The sequence below is a fragment of the Oncorhynchus keta genome, chromosome 12 (genome assembly GCF_023373465.1).
Source record: "Oncorhynchus keta strain PuntledgeMale-10-30-2019 chromosome 12, Oket_V2, whole genome shotgun sequence".
NCBI lineage: Eukaryota > Metazoa > Chordata > Actinopteri > Salmoniformes > Salmonidae > Oncorhynchus > Oncorhynchus keta.
This window is the reverse complement of record NC_068432.1, coordinates 21,843,623-21,864,645: the sequence shown is the minus strand read 5'-3', so window position 1 is coordinate 21,864,645 and position 21,023 is coordinate 21,843,623. Positions and strand designations below refer to the sequence as shown.

At 43.3% G+C, this 21,023-nt stretch overlaps 1 protein-coding gene across 1 annotated transcript in view; it reads left to right on the top strand.

The window, feature by feature from the left end:
• LOC118391133 (rho GTPase-activating protein 7-like) overlaps positions 1 to 21,023 on the top strand; it is a 108,367-nt gene that overhangs the window by 16,399 nt on the left and 70,945 nt on the right. The gene's annotated exons all lie outside the window — the stretch shown is intronic.

Here is a 21,023-nt window from a genome sequence, read left to right as displayed (position 1 = left end):
TGGGAATAGGCATTGTCGTGCCCTCTTCATGACTGTCTTGGTGTGTTTGGACCACTCTATTTTGTTGGTGATGAGGACACCATGGACACCAAGGAAGCTCTCAACCTGCTCCACTATAGCGCCGTCGATGAGAATGGGGGTGTGCTCGGTCCTCCTTTTCCTGTAGTCCACAATCATCTCCTTAGTCTTGGTTACGTTGAGGGATAGGTTGTTATTCTGAAACGGCCAGGTCTCTGAACTCCTCTCTATAGGCTGTCCCATAGTTGTCGGTGAACAGGCCTACCACTGATGTGTCATCGGCAAACTTAAACTTAATAATGGTGTTGGAGTCATGCCTGGCCATGCAGACATGGGTGAACAGGGAGTACAGGAGGGGGCTGAGCACGCACCCCTGAGGGGCTCCAGTGTTGAGGATCGGCATGGCAGATATGTTGCTACCTACTCTCACCACCTGGGGGCGGCCCATCAGGAAGACCAGGATCCAGTTGCAGAAGGAGGTGTTTAGTTCCAGGATCCTTAGCTTACTGATGAGCTTTGTGTGTACTATGGTGTTGAATGCTGAGCTTTAGTCAATAAATAACATTCTCGCTTAGGTGCTCCTTTATCTGTTTGGGCAGTATGCAAATGTTGTGGGTCTAGGGTTTCTGGGATAATGGTGTTGATGTGAGCCATTACTAGCCGTTCAAAGCCTTTCATGGCTACGGATGTGAGTGCTACAGGTCCTTCGTGTTCTTAGGCACAGGGACTATGGTGGGCTCCTTGAAACATGTTGGTATCACAGACTCAATCAGGGACATGTTGAAAATGTCAGGGACGGCACCTGCCAGTTGGTCAGCACATGCCTGGAGCACACGTCCTGGTAATCCGTCTGGATCCATCGGATCCGGTGTAGTATGATTCAATCTCAGCCCTGTATTGACGCTTTGCCTGTTTGATGGTTTGTCGGAGGGCATAGCAGGATTTCTTATAAGCACCTTGAAAGCGGCAGCTCTACCCTTTAGCTCAGTGCGAAGGTTGCCTGTAATCCATGGCTTCTGGTTGGGTTATGTACGTACAGTCACTGTGGGGATGACGTCCTCGATGTACTTATTGATGAAGCCAGTGACTGATGTGGTGTACTCCGGAAGAATCCCGGAACATATTCCAGTCTGTGATAGCAAAACAGTCCAGTAGTTTAGCATCTGCTTCATCTGACCACTTTTTTATAGACTGAGTCACTGGTGCTTCCTGCTTTAATTTTTGCTTGTAAGCAGGAATCAGGAGGATATAATTGTGGTCGGATTTACCAAATGGAGGGCGAGGGGCGGCTTTTACGCGTCTTTGTGTGTGGAATACAGGTGATCTAGAATTTTTTTCACTCTGATTGCACATTTAACATATTGATAGAAATTAGGTAGGTTTCCAGTTTGCTTATTTCCTTATACAGCTGACTGAGTGCGGTCTTAATGCCAGCATCCGTCTGAGGTGGTAAATAAACAGCCACGAAAGTATAGCTGAAAACCCTCTAGGCAAATAGTGTGGTCTGCATTTTATTACAAGATACTCTGCTTCAGGCGAGCAAAATCTAGAGACTTCTTTAGATTTTGTGCACCAGCTGTTGTTTTAAATATTCACAGACCGACCCCCCTCGTCTTACCAGAGTGTGATGTTCTATCTTGCCGGTGTAGCGTATATCTCACTAGCTGAATATCCATGTCATCATTCAACCACGATTCCGTGAAACATAAGATGTTACAGTTTTTGATGTCCCGTTGGTAGGATATCTGAGATCGTACCTTGTCTAATTTATTGTCCAATGATTGCACGTTGGCGAGTAACATTAACGGTAACGGCAGCTTTTCCGCTCGCCTTCTGTGGTCCTTACGAGGCACCCCGCTCTGTGTCCTCTGTACCTTACGTCTCTTCCTCTTGCAAATAACTGGGATGCTGGCCTTGTCAGGTATTCAGAGAATGTCCTGTGCATCCTGCTTGTTGAAGAAAAACTCTTTGTATAATCCAAGGTGAGTGATCGTTGTCCTGATATCCAGAAGCTCTTTTTGCCGTAAAATACGGTTTCAGAAACATTATGTACAAAATAAGTTACAAATAACGCGGGAAAAAAACCCACATAATAGCACAATTGGTTGGGTGCCCGTAAAACTGCTGCCATTTCTTCCGGTGCCATTTTAAAACAAAATATATAGTATATATATATATATTTCTTTTAAACACGCACTGCTAACTAGCTAGCCATTTCACAGCGGTTACAATAGCATTGTGACGAAGCAAATAGTCTACATAGAGTGAATTCATCTCCATAAGCCGACACTGTACTCAACAATAAAAAAAATAACTGTTCCCCCCATTGTTCCATAATAAAATAAATCACATTTTGCTACAAAAATGTTTTTCGGGGGGAAAAGATCTCCATGCAACGACAAGAAATATGAGATAGGCATGGTACATATTCTGTGGTATTTATTATCTTGGAGGAGGTTGACTGTAGCAGTTCCAGAGAGACCACTTGTGAAATGCATCAATAAACCCAAAGGGACTGTCACTGGAGTCAAATTCTACAAAGGCTCTCCAAAATGGCTGATGTACTTTCAATTCTCCTGGACACGCTGTCAAAGCACAGTGTTTTGGGCAGTACAATAGACGCTGGGGAGCCAGCAGCCTCTTAAGTCCTTTAGCAGAGTGAGTTCTTTTCTGAGGAGCCTTTGTGTGCCTCTTGACTTCTCTGCGGCCCTTGAGTGACTCAGAATGGAGAAGAGGGAGTCTGTTGTGTATACTTAAAACCATTAAATGGCTCCGTTATCCCTCCTGTCAGACCTCGTTCACCTAAAGATAGGTGGTACCTGTTGGGCTACTGGAGTGGTTTCACCTTCAAGCTCCCTCCTACAAAAGAAATATATATATCCAGTATATACTATATATATAGTGAAGATATATATTGTTTTACTGCAGCTACCTGCTACAGGAGGACACAGGCGCCCGCTCTCAATGAATGTAGACAGCCTGCTGTTGCCGCTCTGCTGATCATCCAATGGGAGGGGATAAGACTGTGGGCCCTACCTTGGTTGGGTAACTGATTCGTGGCGTTTTGAAGGCCCTAAGTGAGATTTGTTGTTGCCATGACTTGTGCCATGTTAATGACATCTGAGTGAGAGTGACTAACAAAATCAATGTGGGCTCCATAGAGGTCAGAGACCCAGGGCACGTGCCATGTGTGCCTGGTCAGTATTCATCCATGCTCACTACAAGTTTAGATAGCTGGCTAGACTAATTTACCAATTTAAGAATTGTTAGCTGACATGGCTAATTGAGTGACTGTCAGTGACTAACATAAAAACTGTTCGGGTTGAGACAATAGTAAGTTAAGACTACAGTAAATTGAGACAAGAGTTAGTTGAAAAATGTATCCCCGGGGAAGGGGACTAGGGTTCCAATTTTGGAACCCCCCCACGTTCAGCTGGAAGGTGGCGCATGGAACGCAAAAATATTCCTAAAAATATTTAACCTCCACACATTAACAAGTCCAATGGCTCAAATGAAAGATAAACACCTTGTTTATCTACCCAGCAAGTCAGATTTCTAAAATGTTTTACGGCGAAAACATAGCACATATTTATGTCAAACCACCACCGAAGACACAGCTAATTTGCATAGCCAAGTTGAAAAAAATATGCAATCAACAAACGCAGGATTAAAAGAAAAATAATGCACTAACCTTTTGAAATCTTCATCAGATGACAGTAATATAACATGTTACACAGTACATTTGTTTTTTTCAATAATATGCTATATATATCCATAAATCTCTGTTTACAATGATGCATCGTTCAAAAAATGCTACTCAAATGTCCTGAGAAATGACGATAGCTCCGGCAGATAACGTCAGCTAACAAGGAATACACATCATAAACTTTGACTAAATATGCATGTTCTACATATATATAGTTAGATACACTTCTTCTGAATGCAATCGCTGTGTTACATTTATTTTTAACGTTACAGGTTTCGTTCACTAGGCTATACTATGAGGCTATACTATGACTCAAAAAGTAGCATTATGGCTCCTCCATCTTGGAGTCCACACAAACCCAAATTTACCACATAAATATTCCCTTACCTTTGCTGTTCTTCCATCAGAAGACCTGGAAGGAATTATACTTACCAAAAACAGCGTTTAGTTTTGCAGTCTGTGTCTTTCGGTTCTCAAACACGACACATTTCGGTTGAAATGTAGCCAAAAGTCAAGTGGATGCGCACCAAAACGTCAAACTTACATATTATATGTCGACTAAACTTATCAAACTAAGTTCATAATCAAGCTTTAACATGTTATAAAGGTGTACAGCAATCGTGAGGACGAACAGAAACGCATGCATTGTATAATCGATCTTGGAAAAAAGACAGGACCGGAGCAGAGCAGAGCGCGCATAAAAGTGACCTGTTTTTTCGGGTGACCGAAAGGTTTCGGCCTGCCAAAACTCTCCTGAGCGCACTGAGATCGCGCTGAAGACAGAGAGACTGTTCCCAGACCTGTAAGTGCTTGGGAAGGGTGGGGGCGATGACGTCAAAGTTGGGCCAACTTTTCTGATGACAAGAGAGAGTTTGGGAGAATGACTGCCCTGAGAGTTCTGCTTTACATACAGACATAATTTAAACGGTTTTAGAAGCTTTAGAGTGTTTTCTATTCAATAATATTTTTTATTTGTATATTTTAGCAACTTTTGACAAAAACAAATTATGTTTACTATGGGCACGCAATTACTCCATCGGGGGCAGTAGACAGCCCTATCCCCAACAGGTTGGGTCTCTGTCCATACCATGCAAATAGATACTTTTCTCAATCAGCACTTCTGTCTTAAAGTTGCAATCTGAAGTTGAAACAATAACAAAGTGGAAACCCCGCCACTGTTTTTCTTTACATTTTATTGTGTTACCAAGTGGGATTCAAATGTTTTTATTAAATAATAAATTACATAACTAAAATATAGTCAATGGGTAAGTATTCAGCTCCCTAAATCAATACATCTTAGGAACAGCTTTGGCAGCGATTACAGCTGTCTTCTTGGGTAAGTCTCTTACACATCTGGATTGTGCAAAATTAGCCCATTATTATTTTCAAAATTCTTCATGCTCTGTTAATGTATTGGGGATCATGGCGAGACAGCAAATTTCAAGTCTTGCCATAGACTTTCAAACAGATTTAAGTCAAAACTGTAATTTGGCCACTCAGGAACATTCACTGTCTTCTTGGTAAGAACGATTTGGTTTTGTATAGTAGGTTATCATCCTGCTGAATTCCTCTCCCGGTGTCTAGTGTATAGCAGACTGAAATTAGGAATGGAGGATTTTGCCTGTGCTTACTGTAGCTCCTTCCCTTTTCTTTTAATCCTGAACAAATCCCCAGTATTTGCCGATGTCAAGCATACCCATACCATGATGAGGCCACCACCATGCTTAAATAAGGGGGAAGTTACTATGTGAAGTGTTGTGTTGGATTTGCCCCAAACACAATTATATTCCTTTGCCATGTTTTTGTTGTTTTTATGTATTACTTTAGTGCCTTGCTGCATACAAGATGCATGTTTTGTCATATTTTTATTCTGTATATTTGTATTCTTTTCACTCTGTCATTTAAGTCATTATGTATTTGATCCATCCTCAGTTTTCTCCCATCACAGCCATTGAACTCTGTAACTGTTTTAAAATCACCAATGGCCTCATGGTAACATCTCTGGGCAGTTTCATTCCTGTCATGCAGCTCAGTTCAGAAGGATGACTGTGTCTTTTATGTGTCTGTGTGGTTTAATACATAATAAACAGCATAATTTTTAACTTGACCATGCTTAAAGAGATATTTAATGTCTGATTTGTAATTGTTTCCCATTTACCAATCACTGCTCCTCTTTGAGGCTTTCAAAAAGCTGTTTGAAATTATATACTGTACTTGGCTGAATGACCTTAGTGTCATGTCCTGACCTGTTTCACCTGTCCCTGTGATTGTCTCCACCCCCTCCAGGTGTCGCTTATTTTCCCCAGTGTATTTATCCCTGTGTTTACTGTCTCTCTGTGACAGTTCGTCTTGTATGTTTCCAAGTCAACCAGCAGATTTCCCGTTCTCCTACTTTTTGCTATTCTCCTTTTTATAGTCCTCCCTGTTTTGACCCTTGCCTGTTTCTGGACTCTGTATCCGCCTGCCTGACCATTCTTCCTGCCTTGACCACGAGCCTGTCTGCCACTCCGTACCTCCTGGACTCTGATCTGGTCTTGACTTTTTGCCTGTCCATAACCATTCTCTTGCCTACTCCTTTTGGATTAATAAACATTGTAAGACTCCAACCATCTGCCTCCTGTGTCTGCATCTGGGTCTCACCTTGTGTCATGGTATACAGATTTGTATATATAGTGGAAAGATGAAGGATTAGTAATTCAAAAATCATGTCAACCCCTATTATAGTCCATGTAACTTATTATGTAATTTGTTAAGCCAATTTTTACTCGTGAACTAAGTTAGGTTTGACTAAACAAAGAGGCTGAATACTTATGCCACGACTATCTTTTGTTATTAAATCTTTATTATTAATAAAACTTTTTTGTTAAATCCACAGAAAATGACAATTAAATCAATTTGAATCCCACTTTGTAACACAATATACAATTGAAGTAGGAAGTTTACATACACTTAGGTTGGAGTCATTAAAATGTGTTTTTTCAACCACACAGATTATTTCACTTATAATTCACTGTATCACAATTCCAGTGGGTCAGAAGTTTACATACACTAAGTTGACTGTGCCTTTAAACAGCTTTGAAAATTCCAGAACATTATGTCATGGCTTTAGAAGCTTCTGATAGGCTAACTTACATCATTTGAGTCAATTGGAGGTGTACCTGTGGATGTATTTCAAGGCCTAACTTCAAACTCAGGGTCTCTTTGCTTGACATCATGGGAAAATCAAATGAAATCAGCCAAGACCTCAGGAAAAAAATTGTAGACCTCCACAAGTCTGGTTCATCCTTGGGAACAATTTCCAAATGCCTGAAGGTACCCCTTCATCTGTACAAACAACAGTACGCAAGTATAAACACCATGGGACCACACAGCCATCATACCACTCAGGAAGGAGACGAGTTCTGTCTCCAAGAGATGAAAATACTATGGAGCAAAGTACAAAGTGCAAATCAATCTCAGAACAGCAGCAAAGGACCTTGTGAAGATGCTGGAAGAAAAAGGTACAAAAGTATCTATATGCACAGTTAAACAAGTCCTATATCGACATAACCTGAAAGGCCACTCAGCAAGGATGAAGCCACTTTTTCAAAACCGCCGTAAAAAAAGCCAGACTACGTTTTGCAACTGCACATGGGGACAAAGATCATACTTTATAGAACTGTTTGGCCATAATGACCATAGTTATGTATGGAGGAGAAAGGGGAGGCTTGCAAGCCGAAGAACATAATATATATATGCCATTTAGCTGACGCTTTTATCCAAAGCGACTTACAGTCATGTGTGCATACATTCTACGTATGGGTGGTCCCGGGAATCGAACCCACTACCCTGGCATTACAAGCGCCATGCTCTACCAACTGAGCCACAGAAGGACCACCAACATCATCCCAACCATGAATCACGTGGGTGGCAGCATCGTGTTGTGGGGGTGCTTTGCAGCAGGAGGGACTGGTTCACTTCACAAAATAGATGGTGTCATGAGGACGGAAAATTATGTGGATATATTAAAGCAACATCTCAAGACATCAGTCATGAAATTGGTCTTCCAAATGGACAATGACCCCAAGCATACATCCAAAGTTGTGGCAAAATGGCTTAAGGACAACAAAGTCAAGGCATTAGAGTGGCCATCAGAAAGCCCTGACCTCAATCCTATAGAAAATGTGGGCAGAACTGAAAATACGTGTGCGAGAAAGGAGGCCTACCAACCTGACTCAGTTACACCAGCTCTTTCAGGAGGAATGGGCCAAAATTCACCCAACATTGTCTATTAAACAATTAATAGGCAATGCTACCAACTACTAATTGAGTGTATGTAAACTTCTGACCCACTGGGAATGTGATGAAAGAAAAAAAAAGCTGAAATAAATCACTCTACTATTATTGTGACTTTTCACATTCTTGAAATAAAATGGTGATCTTACTTGACCTAAATCTGGATTAAATGTCAGGAATGGTGAAAAACTGAGTTGAAATGTAGTTGGCTAAGGTGTATGTAAACTTCCGACTTCAACTGTACACTACCATTCATGAGTTTGTGGTCACTTAGAAATGTCCTTGTTTTTGAAAAAATATCACATTTTTTGTTCATTAAAATACCATCAAATTGATCAGAAATACAGTGTTGACATTGTTAATGTTGTAAATGACTAGGTTTGACTCTTCTTATCCATTTACATGATATTGATATGTTCCTCAAACAGTGTATTGCATATTATTATTTATTTTTTATTTTTTGTTCACCTTTATTTAACCACGTAGTCTAGTTGAGAACAAGTTCTCATTTGCAATTGACCCTCATTTGCAATTGCGAATCGAACCAGGGTCTGTAGTGACACTTCTAGCACTGGGATGCAGTGCCTTAGACTGCTTGTGGAACTCTGGAGCCCACCACCAAGCAGCTACCCACTGTAAGTTGACACAACAAGATTCAACCATTCAAGTTCTGTAAATGACACGTGCATTTGATGTGATGTGATTGGGGTGAAGCCAAATCCAAACTGGCTTCCCTTTTTTTTTTGGTGTGCCAGGACCATTCACAGTTGAGCTCAACACTGATTGGCAATAGTTTTTTTTTATTATCATCAAGGGGAGCCATGTTCTCCGGCTTCCCTTGCATGCAACAATGTCATATTATTTTTGACCAGACAGCATCAGATAGATGGCCTACACATACTGAGACATAGGGGCGCTGTTTCGCTTGCTTGGATGCTTTCTACAGTGTCACGGTTTTCATATGGTGAAGGAGAGTCGGACCAAACTGCAGCGTGTCGATTGCGATCCATGTTTATTTAAACAAACGTAAACACGACAAAACACGAACACTACAAAACAATAAATGAAACGAAAACAGCCTATACTTGTGTCAACTAACATCGAACAAGGACATCAAGACACTCAGGACAATCACCCACAATACAACCAAAGAATATGGCTGCCTAAATATGGTTCCCAATCAGAGACAACGATAAACACCTGCCTCTGATTGAGAACCACTTCAGACAGCCATAGACTAACCTAGAACACCCCACTAAGCTACAATCCCACTATCTACACACCACATACAAAAACCCATGTCACACCCTGGCCTGTCCAAATACATGAAGAAAAACACAAAATACTACGACCAAGGCGTGACATACAGTGAGAAACATTCAGCCTCTTGCGAATTGAAGAAAAATGATGAAACACAGAGAGACAAAGGATACATACAATATGTAATGTTTTTTTCTTGGTCAATTTTTGGGGGATGCCAGGCTTCCCTTGGCATCCATGAAAACATGCCACTTCAAAAGATGGAAATTCAAAAAGTGACCCACTTATTCCGAATTTACCGTATGTAAACAGGGATATTTGTAAACAGATGTAAACAGGGATATTTGCTCAATATTGTTGAAACAAATAGATTATTTTAATATTTATTTATTTACAGTATGTATCGATACTTTATTCCATGTAACAGTTTAAAATCCAATCGGGATACTTTTTGTATAGAAGTTATGTTGTTTGGGATGGATATATATCATTTTGCCACGACACATGATTATTTGTCTCTCTAAAATAAAATGAGCGAGAGAGAGAGGAGGAGTAAGGTGAAAGATTGAGGAGGAAAAGTCAGCAATGGAAGCAGCAGTTCATGGCATTTGACTCCACTCATTATTCTGCCTTGTGTCTGACTGCATGCATAGACTGGTTGGCAAGCCAATCGTGTTGTTCAAGAATCTTGTGAAGTCAAGTGCTCCACCTATGTTGGAGCGCCAAAAGCCTCATGTCCCTAAAAGGAGTTAGCCTTTCTGTCTACTGCTCAGACCAGGTTTCTGCCTGGCTGAAGACAGTTGGCCCTCACAGGTGAAATCACAACAGACCGTAATCCTTGTGCTTGTTAGCACTACCAAACAGAGGCTTTGAGAAGGGAGACATAAATGCAGTGTTGGAAATACTTCAAATGGACTTTTGGAAAGATTTAACCCTAGAATGGAGCATGATGATTTCTGTCAATGCATTTAAAAATTGTGATTTGACTCTTGAAAGGATTTTCTTAGTCGGACACTTCAAGCACATACTATACATTTGCTTAGCCTTTGGTGCATAGGTGATTATTCAGAGTGGGAATGTATCTTCACTGTATCTTCTGTGTGGAAAATGTATTTCTCGTATTTCTCATACAGATATGCATCTAAGTTGCAGTGTATAGGCATTCTGAGAGTCAGGCTCAACTAGGTGAAGCATCTAGAATGTCAGTCACGTGGGAGTCCCACTCCGCTCCTCCAGTAGATATCCACTACGTGTTATTGAGCCCTGTGACATTGACTCCTGCTGCTTCCTCAAGTGCAGCCAGCTCCACGACCAATTCATCTTCACGCCATATGGATGTGGCTGTCCCTGATAAAGCTGAGATGTAGATACTGTAGCTGCCACAGTGACTCTCCAACGGCACTGCTCAGGAGGAGAAGAGAGGAGTGTCTAGAACAAAAGACAAGGAGCCCTTTGGCTCCCGGCACCACCTCCTTCTCTTCCTCCACTTCATCTTCTCCTCCTCCCTTCATTCAGCCACGCAGAGGTGCATTGTGCAGAGTGAGACAAGCATTCACTGATGATTTGTTAAGTGACTGGTGTGTTTGGATGGTTGAATAAGTACTGTTTACAGCCAGCCCACCTGCTGTACTGTAGATCAGCAGGGAGTGGTGGAGAGATGATGGAGAGATGGAGACAGCGACAGAGAGGTGTAGGGGAACAGAGGCTTCTCTTCATCCCAGGCCAACACACACAGCAGTATGGCTGCCTTGAGGAGATGGAGACACACTGGGAGAATAACACATGTGGGCCAACACACACAAACACATGACGCGGTGGCAGTGCTTCACTCACCTCCAATGAACTCACACACACACACTATCTCTCAATTCAATTAAATTCAAGGCACTTTATGGGCATGGGAAACATATGTTAACATTGCCAAAGCAAGTAAAGTAGATAACATACAAAAGTCAAATAAACAATAAAATTAACAGTAGACATCACACTCACAGAAGTTCCAAAAGAACAAAAACATTTCAAATGTCATATTATGTATACAGTGTTGTAACAATGTGCAAATCATTAAAATACAAAGGAGAAAATAAATAAACACAAATATGGGTTATATTTACAATTGTGTTTGTTCTTCACTGGTTGCCCTGTTCTTGTGGCAACAGGTCACAAATCTTGCTGCAGTGATGGCACACTGTGGTATTTCACCCAGTAGGTATGGGAGTTTATCAAAATAGTGTTTGATTTTACGAATCCTTTGTGGATCTTTGTAATTTCAGGGAAATATGTGTCTCTAATATGGTCATACATTTGGCAGGAGGTTAGGAAGTGCAGCTCAGTTTCCACCTAATTTTGTGGGCAGTGTGCACATAGCCTGTCTTCTCTTGAGAGCCAGGTCTGCCTACGGCAGCCTTTCTCAATAGCAAGGCTATGCTTATTGAGTCTGTACATAGTCAATGCTTTCCTTAAGTTTGGGTCAGTCACAGGGGTCAGGTATTTTGCCACTGTGTACTCTCTGTTTAGGGCCAAATAGCATTCTAGTTTGCTCTGTTTTTTGTTCATTCTTTCCAATATGTAAAGTAATTATCTTTTTGTTTTCTCATGATTTGGTTGGGTCTAATTGTGTTGCTGTCCTGAGGTTCTGTGGGGTCTGTTTGTGAACAGAGCCCCAGGACCAGCTTGCTTCGGGGACTCTTCTCCAGGTTCATCTCTCTGTAGGTGATGGCTTTGTTATGGAAGGTTTGGGAATCGCTTCCTTTTAGGTGGTTTTAGAATTTAGTGTCTCATTTCTGGATTTTGATAATTAGTGGGTATCGGCCTAATTCTACTCTGCATGCATTATTTTGGTGTTTTACATTGTACACAGAGGCTATTTTTGCAGAATTCTGCATGCAGAGTCTCAGTTTGGTGTTTGTCCCATTTTCTGAATTTTTGTTTGGTGAGCAGACCCCATAATCTGTGCAGAAGATCTAGGTGTCGCTGTAGGCCCTAATTGGTTGGTGACAGAAGCACCAGATCGTCAGCAAACAGTAGACATTTGACTTCAGATTCTAGTAGGGTGAGTTCAGTGATATATATGTTGAAGAGGGTGGGGCTTAAGCCGCATCCCTGTCTCACCCCACAGCCCTGTGGTGAAGAAATGTGTGTTTTTTGCCAATTTTAACCGTACACTTGTTTGTGTCCATGGATTTTATAATGTTGTATGTTTTTCCCCAACACCACTTTCCATCAATTTGTATAGCAGACCCTCATGCCAAATTGAGTTGAACGCTTTTTTTTAAATCAACAAAGCATGAGAAGACTTAGGGTGTGCAGGGTGAATAAGTGGTCTGTCGTATGATAATTTGGTAAAAAGCCAATTTGACAGTTGATTAGTATCACGGCCGTCGAAAGAAGAGGACCAAAGTGCAGCACGGTAAGCGTACATTTCTCTTTTTATTTAAAATGTCACCAACAAAACAACTAAAAACAACCGTGAAGCTTACAGGGCTAACTGCCACTAACAAAGATAACTACCCACACTGAAAGGAGGAAAAAAAGGGCTACCTAAGTATGATTCCCAATCAGAGACAACAATAGACAGTTTGAGAACCATACCTGGCCAAAACATAGAAATAAAGAAACATGCCCATCCAACATCACACCCTGACCTGACCAAATAGAGAAATGAAACGGCTCTATAAGGTCAGGGCGTGACAGTACCCCCCCCCCCCCCAAAAAAAAAAGTGCGGGCCGCAAAACCTGAACCTATAGGGGGGGGTCTGGGTGGGCATCTATTCGTGGTGGCGGCTCTGGTGCGGGACGTAGACCCCGCTCCACCTCTGGCTCACCCCGCTTTGGTGGTGCCTCTGGTGTGTGGACCCTCGCCGCCGACCCTGGACTGGAGACCCTCTCTGCGGGCCCCGGACTGGGCACCCTCGTTGCGGGACCCGGACTGGAGACCGTCGCTGGAGGCTCCAGACTAAAGGAGATCGCTGGAGGCTCCGGACTGAAGGACGTTGCTGGAGGCTCCGGACTGGAGGCCGTCGCTGGAGTCTCCGGACTGGAGGCCGTAGTTGGAGGCTTCGTGCCATGACTCCTCACCGAAGGCTTCGTGCAATGGATCATCACTGGAGGCTTCTTGCCATGGATCATCACTGGAGGCTTCATGCCATGGATCATCACTGGAGGCTTCGTGCCATGGATCATCACTGGAGGCTTCGTGCCATGGATCATCACTGGAGGCTTCTTGCCATGGATCATCACTGGAGGCTTCGTGCCATGGATCATCACTGGAGGCTTCGTGCCATGGATCATCACTGGAGGCTTCTTGCCATGGATCATCACTGGAGGCTTCATGCCATGGATCATCACTGGAGACTTAGTGCCATGGATCATCACTGGACTGGAGAGACACACAGGAGGCCTGGCTCTGGGAGCAAGCACAGGACATACAGGAGGCCTGGTGCATGGGGCCGGTACAGGTGGCACCGGGCTGGTGACACGCACCTCAGGGCGATTACGAGGAGGAGACACAGGTCGTACCAGACTGTGGAGGCGCACTGGAGGCCTGATGCGTGGGACCGGCACAGATTGCACTGGACTGGTGACACGCTCCTCCAAATTCCTACGTTGCCGCATACTCCTCGCCAACTCCATTCTCCGGTATCCCTCCTCGCACTGTTCTATTGAATCCCAGGCGGGCTCGGGCACTCTCCCAGGGCCGACCGACCACCTCTCTACCTCCTCCCAGGTTGTCTCTGGTTCACACCTCGGTACCGCCGACAATCCCGTGTGCCCCTCCCAAATTTGTTTTTGGGGCTGCATCTCCTGGCAACGCTGCTTGGTCCTTTGGTGGTGGGTAGTTCTGTCACGGCCGTCGAAAGAAGAGGACCATGGTGAGAGTACATTTCTCTTTTTATTTAAAATGTCGCCGACAAAACAAGAAACGAAAAACAAAGCTTACAGGGCTAAGTTCCACTAACAAAGATAACTACCCACACTGAAAGGAGGGGAAAAGGGCTACCTAAGTATGATTCCCAATCAGAGACAACGATAGACAGCTGTCCCTGATTGAGAACCATACCCGGCCAAAACATAGAAATAAAGAAACATAGAAAACAAAACATAGAATGCCCACCCAACCTCACACCCTGACCTAACCAAATAGAGAAATAAAACGTCTCTCTAAAGTCAGGGCGTGACACTCAGTACATTGTTTTCACCGAGAAAACGTATGCGTCTGCTGTTAATGACAATGCAGAGGATTTTCCCAAGGTTGCTGTTGACGCATATCTCACTGTAGTTATTGGGGTCAAATTATTGGCCCTATAGGGAGGTGAGGGCCCTCGGAGTATGGTGTCAGGAAAATAACCTCACACTCAAAGTCAACAAAACAAAGGAGATGATCGTGGACTTCAGGAAACAGCAGAGGGAGCAGCCCCCTATCCACATCGACGGGACAGTAGTGGAGAAGGTGGAAAGTTTTAAGTTCCTTGGCGTACACATCACGGACAAACTGAAATGTTCCGCCCACACAGACAACGTGGTGAAGAAGGCGCAGCAGTGCCTCTTCAACATCAGGAGGATGAAGAAATTTGTCTTGTCACCAAAAACACTCACAAACTTTTACAGATGCACAATCGAGAGCATCCTGTCGGGCTGGATCACCGCCTGGTACGGCAACTGCTCTGCCCACAACCGTAAGGCTCTCCAGAGGGTAGTGAGGTCTGCACAACGCATCACCGGGGGCAAACTACCTGCCCTCCAGGACACCTACACCACCCAATGTCACAGGAAGGCCAAAAAGATCATCAAGGACAACAACCACTGAGCCACTGCCTGTTCACCCCGCTATCATCCAGAAGGCGAGGTCTGTACAGGTGCATCAAAGCTGGGACCGAGAGACTGAAAAAGAGCTTCTATCTCAAGGCCATCAGACTGTTAAACAGCCATCACTAACATTGAGTGGCTGCTGCCAACATACTGACACATCTCTAGCCACTTTAACAATGAAAAATTGATGTAATAAATGTATCACTAGCCACTTTAAACAATACCACTTTATATAATACCACTTTATATAATGTCTACATTACTCATCCCATATGTATATACTGTACTCTATACCATCTACTGCTCGGACATCGCTCATTCATATATTTTTTATGTACATGTTCTTTTTCATTCCTTTAGACTTGTGTGTATAAGGTAGTGTTTGTGAAATTGTTATGTTAGATTACTTGTTAGATATTACTGCATGGTCGGAACTAGAAGCACAAGCATTTCGCTTCACTCGCATTAACATCTGCTAACCATGTGTATGTGACAAATACATTTGATTTGATTTGATTTGTCTCCACTTTTGTGGATTGGGGTGATCAGTCCTTGGTGCCAGAGCTAAGCATGAAGTTAAAGAGTTTAAGTATAGCCAATTGGAATTTGTTGTCTGGATATTTTATCATTTTATTGAGGATACCATCAACACCGCAGGCCTTTTTGGGTTGGAGGAAAAAACAGGACTACAACAGTAGCCTCAAATCACCCAGACACCGTCCGGGGGAAAAAAACATCTGTTCAACAGAACCCAAAAAACGCAACCCAGAACTAAATGACAGCAAGCGAAACAATCCCGCACAAAACCCAGAGGAAATGGCGAGATTTAAATAACTCCCCCCCCCTTAATTACCCAAATAGAACACAGGTGAAACACAAGACAGACATAACCAAATGAAAAGGAAAAAGTATCGGTGACAGCTAGTAGACCGGCGACGACGACCGCCGATCGCCACCCGAACAGGGAGAGGGGCCACCTTCGGTGGAAGTCGTGACAGTTGCCTAATTGTTTTTTGGTAGGTTTCCACACTACATTCCTTCCATCTATAGCATTTCTTAATATTACTCAGTTCCTTTGGCTTCGATGCCTCATGATTGAGTATTACTCTGTTCAAGTAGACTGTGATTTTGCTGTGATCTGATAGGGGTGTCAGTGGGCTGACTGTGAAAGCTCTGAGAGACTCTGGGTTGATGTCAGTGATAAATTAGTCTACAGTACTACTGGATGAGCTATAGGTGTAGCTACCATATGAGTCTCCTCGAAGCCTACCATTGACTATATACATACCCAGCGTGCGACAGAGATGCAGGAGTTGTGACCTGTTTTTGTTGGCTATGTTGTCATAGTTGTGCCTAGGGGGTCATATGAGGGAGGGAATGCTGTCACCTCCAGGCAGGTGTTTGTCCCCCTGTGTGCTGAGGTTCTTGTCCAGTTCTGGCATTTAGGTCACCACAGACTAGTACATACCCTGGGCCTGGAAATGATTGATTTCCCCCTCCAGGATGGAGAAGCTGTCTTCATTAAAGTATGGGGATTCTAGTGGGGGATATAGGTAGCACATCGGAGGACATTTTTCTCTGTTGAGATCATTTATTTTTTCATTTCTAGCCAAATTTCAAATGTTCCTGTTTTGATGAATTTAATAGAGTGACTTAGGTCTGCTCCATACCAAATTAGCATACCCCCTGAGTCCCTTTCCTGTTTCACACCTGATAGTTTGGTGGATGGGACTACCAGCTCTCTGTAACCTAGAGGGCAACCAGTGGGTCCATCTCCTCTATATCATGTTTCTTGTAGGATGACAATGTCTGTATTTCCGACTTCTTTGATGAAGTCCAGGTTCCTGCTCTCTAGGCCAAAGGCAGATGACCTCAGGCCTTGGATATTCCAGGATGAGATAGTGAAGGCTTTGTGTTCCATAAAGTGTCCAATGTTGTTGGTTGTGTGGTTTGGCCTCAGGCAAGAAAGTGTGAGCAGAGCCTGCTGAGCATCTGGTACATTCCATTGGCTTGGGCTAGTGTAAGAGTGGGGGTTGGGCCTGTTTGCCCTCTCATGGCCTAGACGTATGTGTGACTTCTATGTTGAGGCCCTCTTTGCGGGAGTGGGGGGCATAGGGCGTTTGATAGGGGTGTCCTTTAGGGTCCAGGCGAAGGTGGTTACTGCTGCCTTCTATAGGTGGACCTGGTCGTAAAGTCTGTTCAAGTCCAGGGTGGAGTGGTGGGCCAGAAAAAAATTGGTTTTGAGGCACAGTCATGGGAAATACTTGCGTTTACCCAATGTTTGGTAGCAGGGTGGAAGTATTTTCATGGTAGCAGGGTGGAGATAACCACTTGTGCATCTGTGAAAGTAGAAGAAGCTTTTTCAATCATTCCATTGAGTGTTGTGTCCACCCTTTCCTGCTGTGCTCTCAGGTCGTTTGTGCCTGTGTGTATTACTTTGTGGCTGGGTGACCCTAGTTTGTCCTCAGACAGAAGGTCTAGGGCGTCTGGGTGTTTGGACACCAGAGTTTAGACACTGTGTTTGGGAAAAGTTTTTTCTCTTGTATATATTTCCTGTTTGAGTCCATAAGGAGTACATTCTGGGTCTTGTACATGCCCTCAGTGGGTGTGGGGGGGTTGTCAAGAGGGCTCTCAGGGTGGCTGACAGGGGAGTGCTCAGAGAGGTTGGGATCCCCTGGGCTTGGGCTTCTTCATTTGCCTGTCCCTTAGAAATGTCCTTGTTTTGAAAAATCTATATTTTTTGTCCATTAAAATAACATCAAATTGATCAGAAATACAGTGTAGATATTGTTAATGTTGTAAATGTCTATTGTAGCTGGAAACTGATTATTTTTTTTATGGAATATCTACATAGGTGTACAGAGGTCCATTATCAGCAACCATCACTCCTGTGTTCCAATGGCATGTTGTGTTAGCTAATCCAAGTTTATAATTTTAAAAGGCTAATTGATCACTAGAAAACACTTTTGCAATTATGTTAGAGCAGCTGAAAAATGTTGTCCTTATTAGAGAAGCAATAAAACTGGCCTTCTCTAGACTAGCTGAACATCTGAGCATCAGCATTTGTGGGTTCGATTACAGGCTCAAAATTACCAGAAACAAAAATAACAAAATCTGAAATTCGTCAGTCTATTCTTGTTCTGAGAAATGAAGGCTATTCCATGCGAGAAATTGCCAAGAAACTGAAGATCTCGTACAACGCTGTGTACTACTCCCTCCACAGAACATCGCAAACTGGCTCTAACCAGAATAGAAAGAGTGGGAGGCACCAGTGCACAACTGAGCAAGAGGACAAGTACATTAGAGTGTCAAGTTGTAGAAACAGACGCCTCACAAGTCCTCAACTGGCAGCTTCCTTAAATAGTACCCGCAAAAGTCAACATTGAAGAGGCCACTCCAGGATGCTGGCCTTCTAGGCAGAGTTGCAACGAAGAAGCCATATCTCAGACTGGCTAATAAAAATAAAAGATTAAGAAGGGTGAAAGAACACAGACACTGGACAGAGGAACTCGTCCTAGAAGGCAGCATCCCGGAGTCGCCTCTTTACTGTTGACGTTGAAACTCTGGTACTATTTAATAAAGCTGCTGGGAGAGGTGTCAGGATTCAAATGTTTGGACCCTGGGCAGTAGGAAATGGTGAAATTTAATCTGGTAAATAACAAAGCCCACTGGGCCTGCCTGGAGTTAAGGCTCTTGTCTGTATGGAGATATTCAACATTTTTCTGGTTGGTCCAAACCAAAAATGGCTGCTCTTCTCCTTTCAGGCAGTGTCTCCACTCCTCCAGTGTCATCTTTAGGACGTGCGCCAACATCAGCAGATGAACGAGTGTTCCCGAGGCCCGATCTCCTCTCACACCGGTGTTCTTGTAGGCACCCATCAATCCTTACCGAAAGGGCGATGAGGGAATCGAGGTCCAAGAATATTTCCTGACCTGCGAGCTCGTCCTTTATCCCCTCAGACAGTTTGTGGAAGAAGATGTCAAACAGAGCCTCTGAAATCCAGGAACTCTGGGTGACCAATGTGTGAGAATCCACTGCATAGTCTGCCACACTACGGAAGTTCTGATGTACAGTTGAAGTCAGAAGTTTATATACACTTAAGTTGGAGTCATTAAATCTCGTTTTTCAACCACTCTACAAATGTAGATTGGTAAATGTGTCTGGCCAGTTATCTAAACCTGTAGGTCTCATGTTCCCAAATACCAATGGCCCTGACCTCCAGGGGACCCCAATTGATTTGGTTAGTCAATCTCAGATATAATTAATATGGCATAAATCATGGCAAAATGTGTAGAATTGCAGGATATTATCTTTAAAACTGAACAAAATATATACAGTTGAAGTCAGAAGTTTACAAACACTTAGGATGGAGTCGTTAAAACTCATCTTTCAACCACTCCCCAAACTTCTTGCTAACAAACTATAGTTTTGGCAAGTCGATTAGGACATCTACTTTGTGTGTGACACAAGTCATTTTCCCAACAATTGTTTACAGACAGACTATTTCACTTACAATTCACTGTATCACAAATGTAGTGGGTCAGAAGTTTACAAGTTGACTGTGCATTTAAACAGCTTGGAAAATTCCAGAAATGATGTCATGGCTTTAGAAGCTTCTGATAGGCTAATCCACAGGTACACCTCCATTTGGGTCAATTGGAGGTGTACCTGTGGATGTATTTCAAGGCCTACCTTCAAACTGAGTGCCTCTTTGCTTGACATCATGGGAAAATCAAAAGAAATCAGCCAAAAATTGTAGACCTCCACAACTCTGGTTCATGCTTGGGAGCAATTTCCAAACGCCTGAAGGAACCACGTTCATCTGTACAAACAATGGTATGGAGGAATAAACACTATGGGACCACGCAGCTGTCATACCGCTCAGAAATCAATCAAATAATATTGTATTGGTCACGTACACATGGTTAGCAGATGTTAATGTGAGTGTAGTGAAATGCTTGTGCTTCTCGTTCTGACCATGCAGTAATATCTAACAAGTAATGTAACAATTTCACAACCACTACCTTTACACTTTACAAGTGTAAAGGAATGAATAAGAATATGTACATATAAATATATGGATGAGCCATGGCCGAATGGCATAGGCAAGATGCAGTAGATGGTATAGAGTACAGTATATACATATGAGATGAGTAATGTAGGGTATGTTAAGGTGGCTAGAGATGAGTCAGTATGTTGGCAGCAGCCACTCAATGTTAGTGGTGGCTGTTTAACAGGCTGATGGCCTTGAGATAGAAGCTGTTTTTCAGTCTCTCGGTCCCTGCTTTGATGCACCTGTACTGACCTCGCCTTCTGGATGATAGCGTGGTGAACAGGGAGTGGCTCGGGTGGTTGTTGTCCTTGATGATCTTTTTGGCCTTCCTGTGACATCGGGTGGTGTAGGTGTCCTGGAGGGCAGGTAGTTTGCACCCGGTGTTGAGTTATGGGCGGAGCAGCTGCCGTACCAGGCGGTGATACAGTCCAGCAGGATGCTCTCGATTGTGTATCTGTAAAAATTTGTGAGTGTTTTTCTTGACAGGCTAAATTTCTTCATCTTCCTGAGGTTGAAAAGGCGCTGTTACGCCTTCTTCACCATGTTGTCTGTGTGGGAGGTCATTTCAGTTGGTCCATGATGTGTACACTGAGGAACTTAAAACTTTCCACCTTCTCCACTACTGTTCCATCAATGTGGAAAGGGGGCTGCTCCCTCTGCTGTTTCCTGCTGTTTCCTGAAGTCCATAATCATCTGCTTTGTTTTGTTGACGTTGAGTGTTTGTTGACGAGAGGTTATTTTCCTGACACCACACTCCGAGGGCCTTCACCTCCTGCCTGTAGGCCGTCTCGTCGTTGTTGGTCATCAAGTCTACCACTGTAGTGTCGTCTGCAAACTTGATGTTTGATTTGGAGGGGTGCATTGTCACGCAGTCATGGGTGAACAGGGAGTACAGGAGAGGGC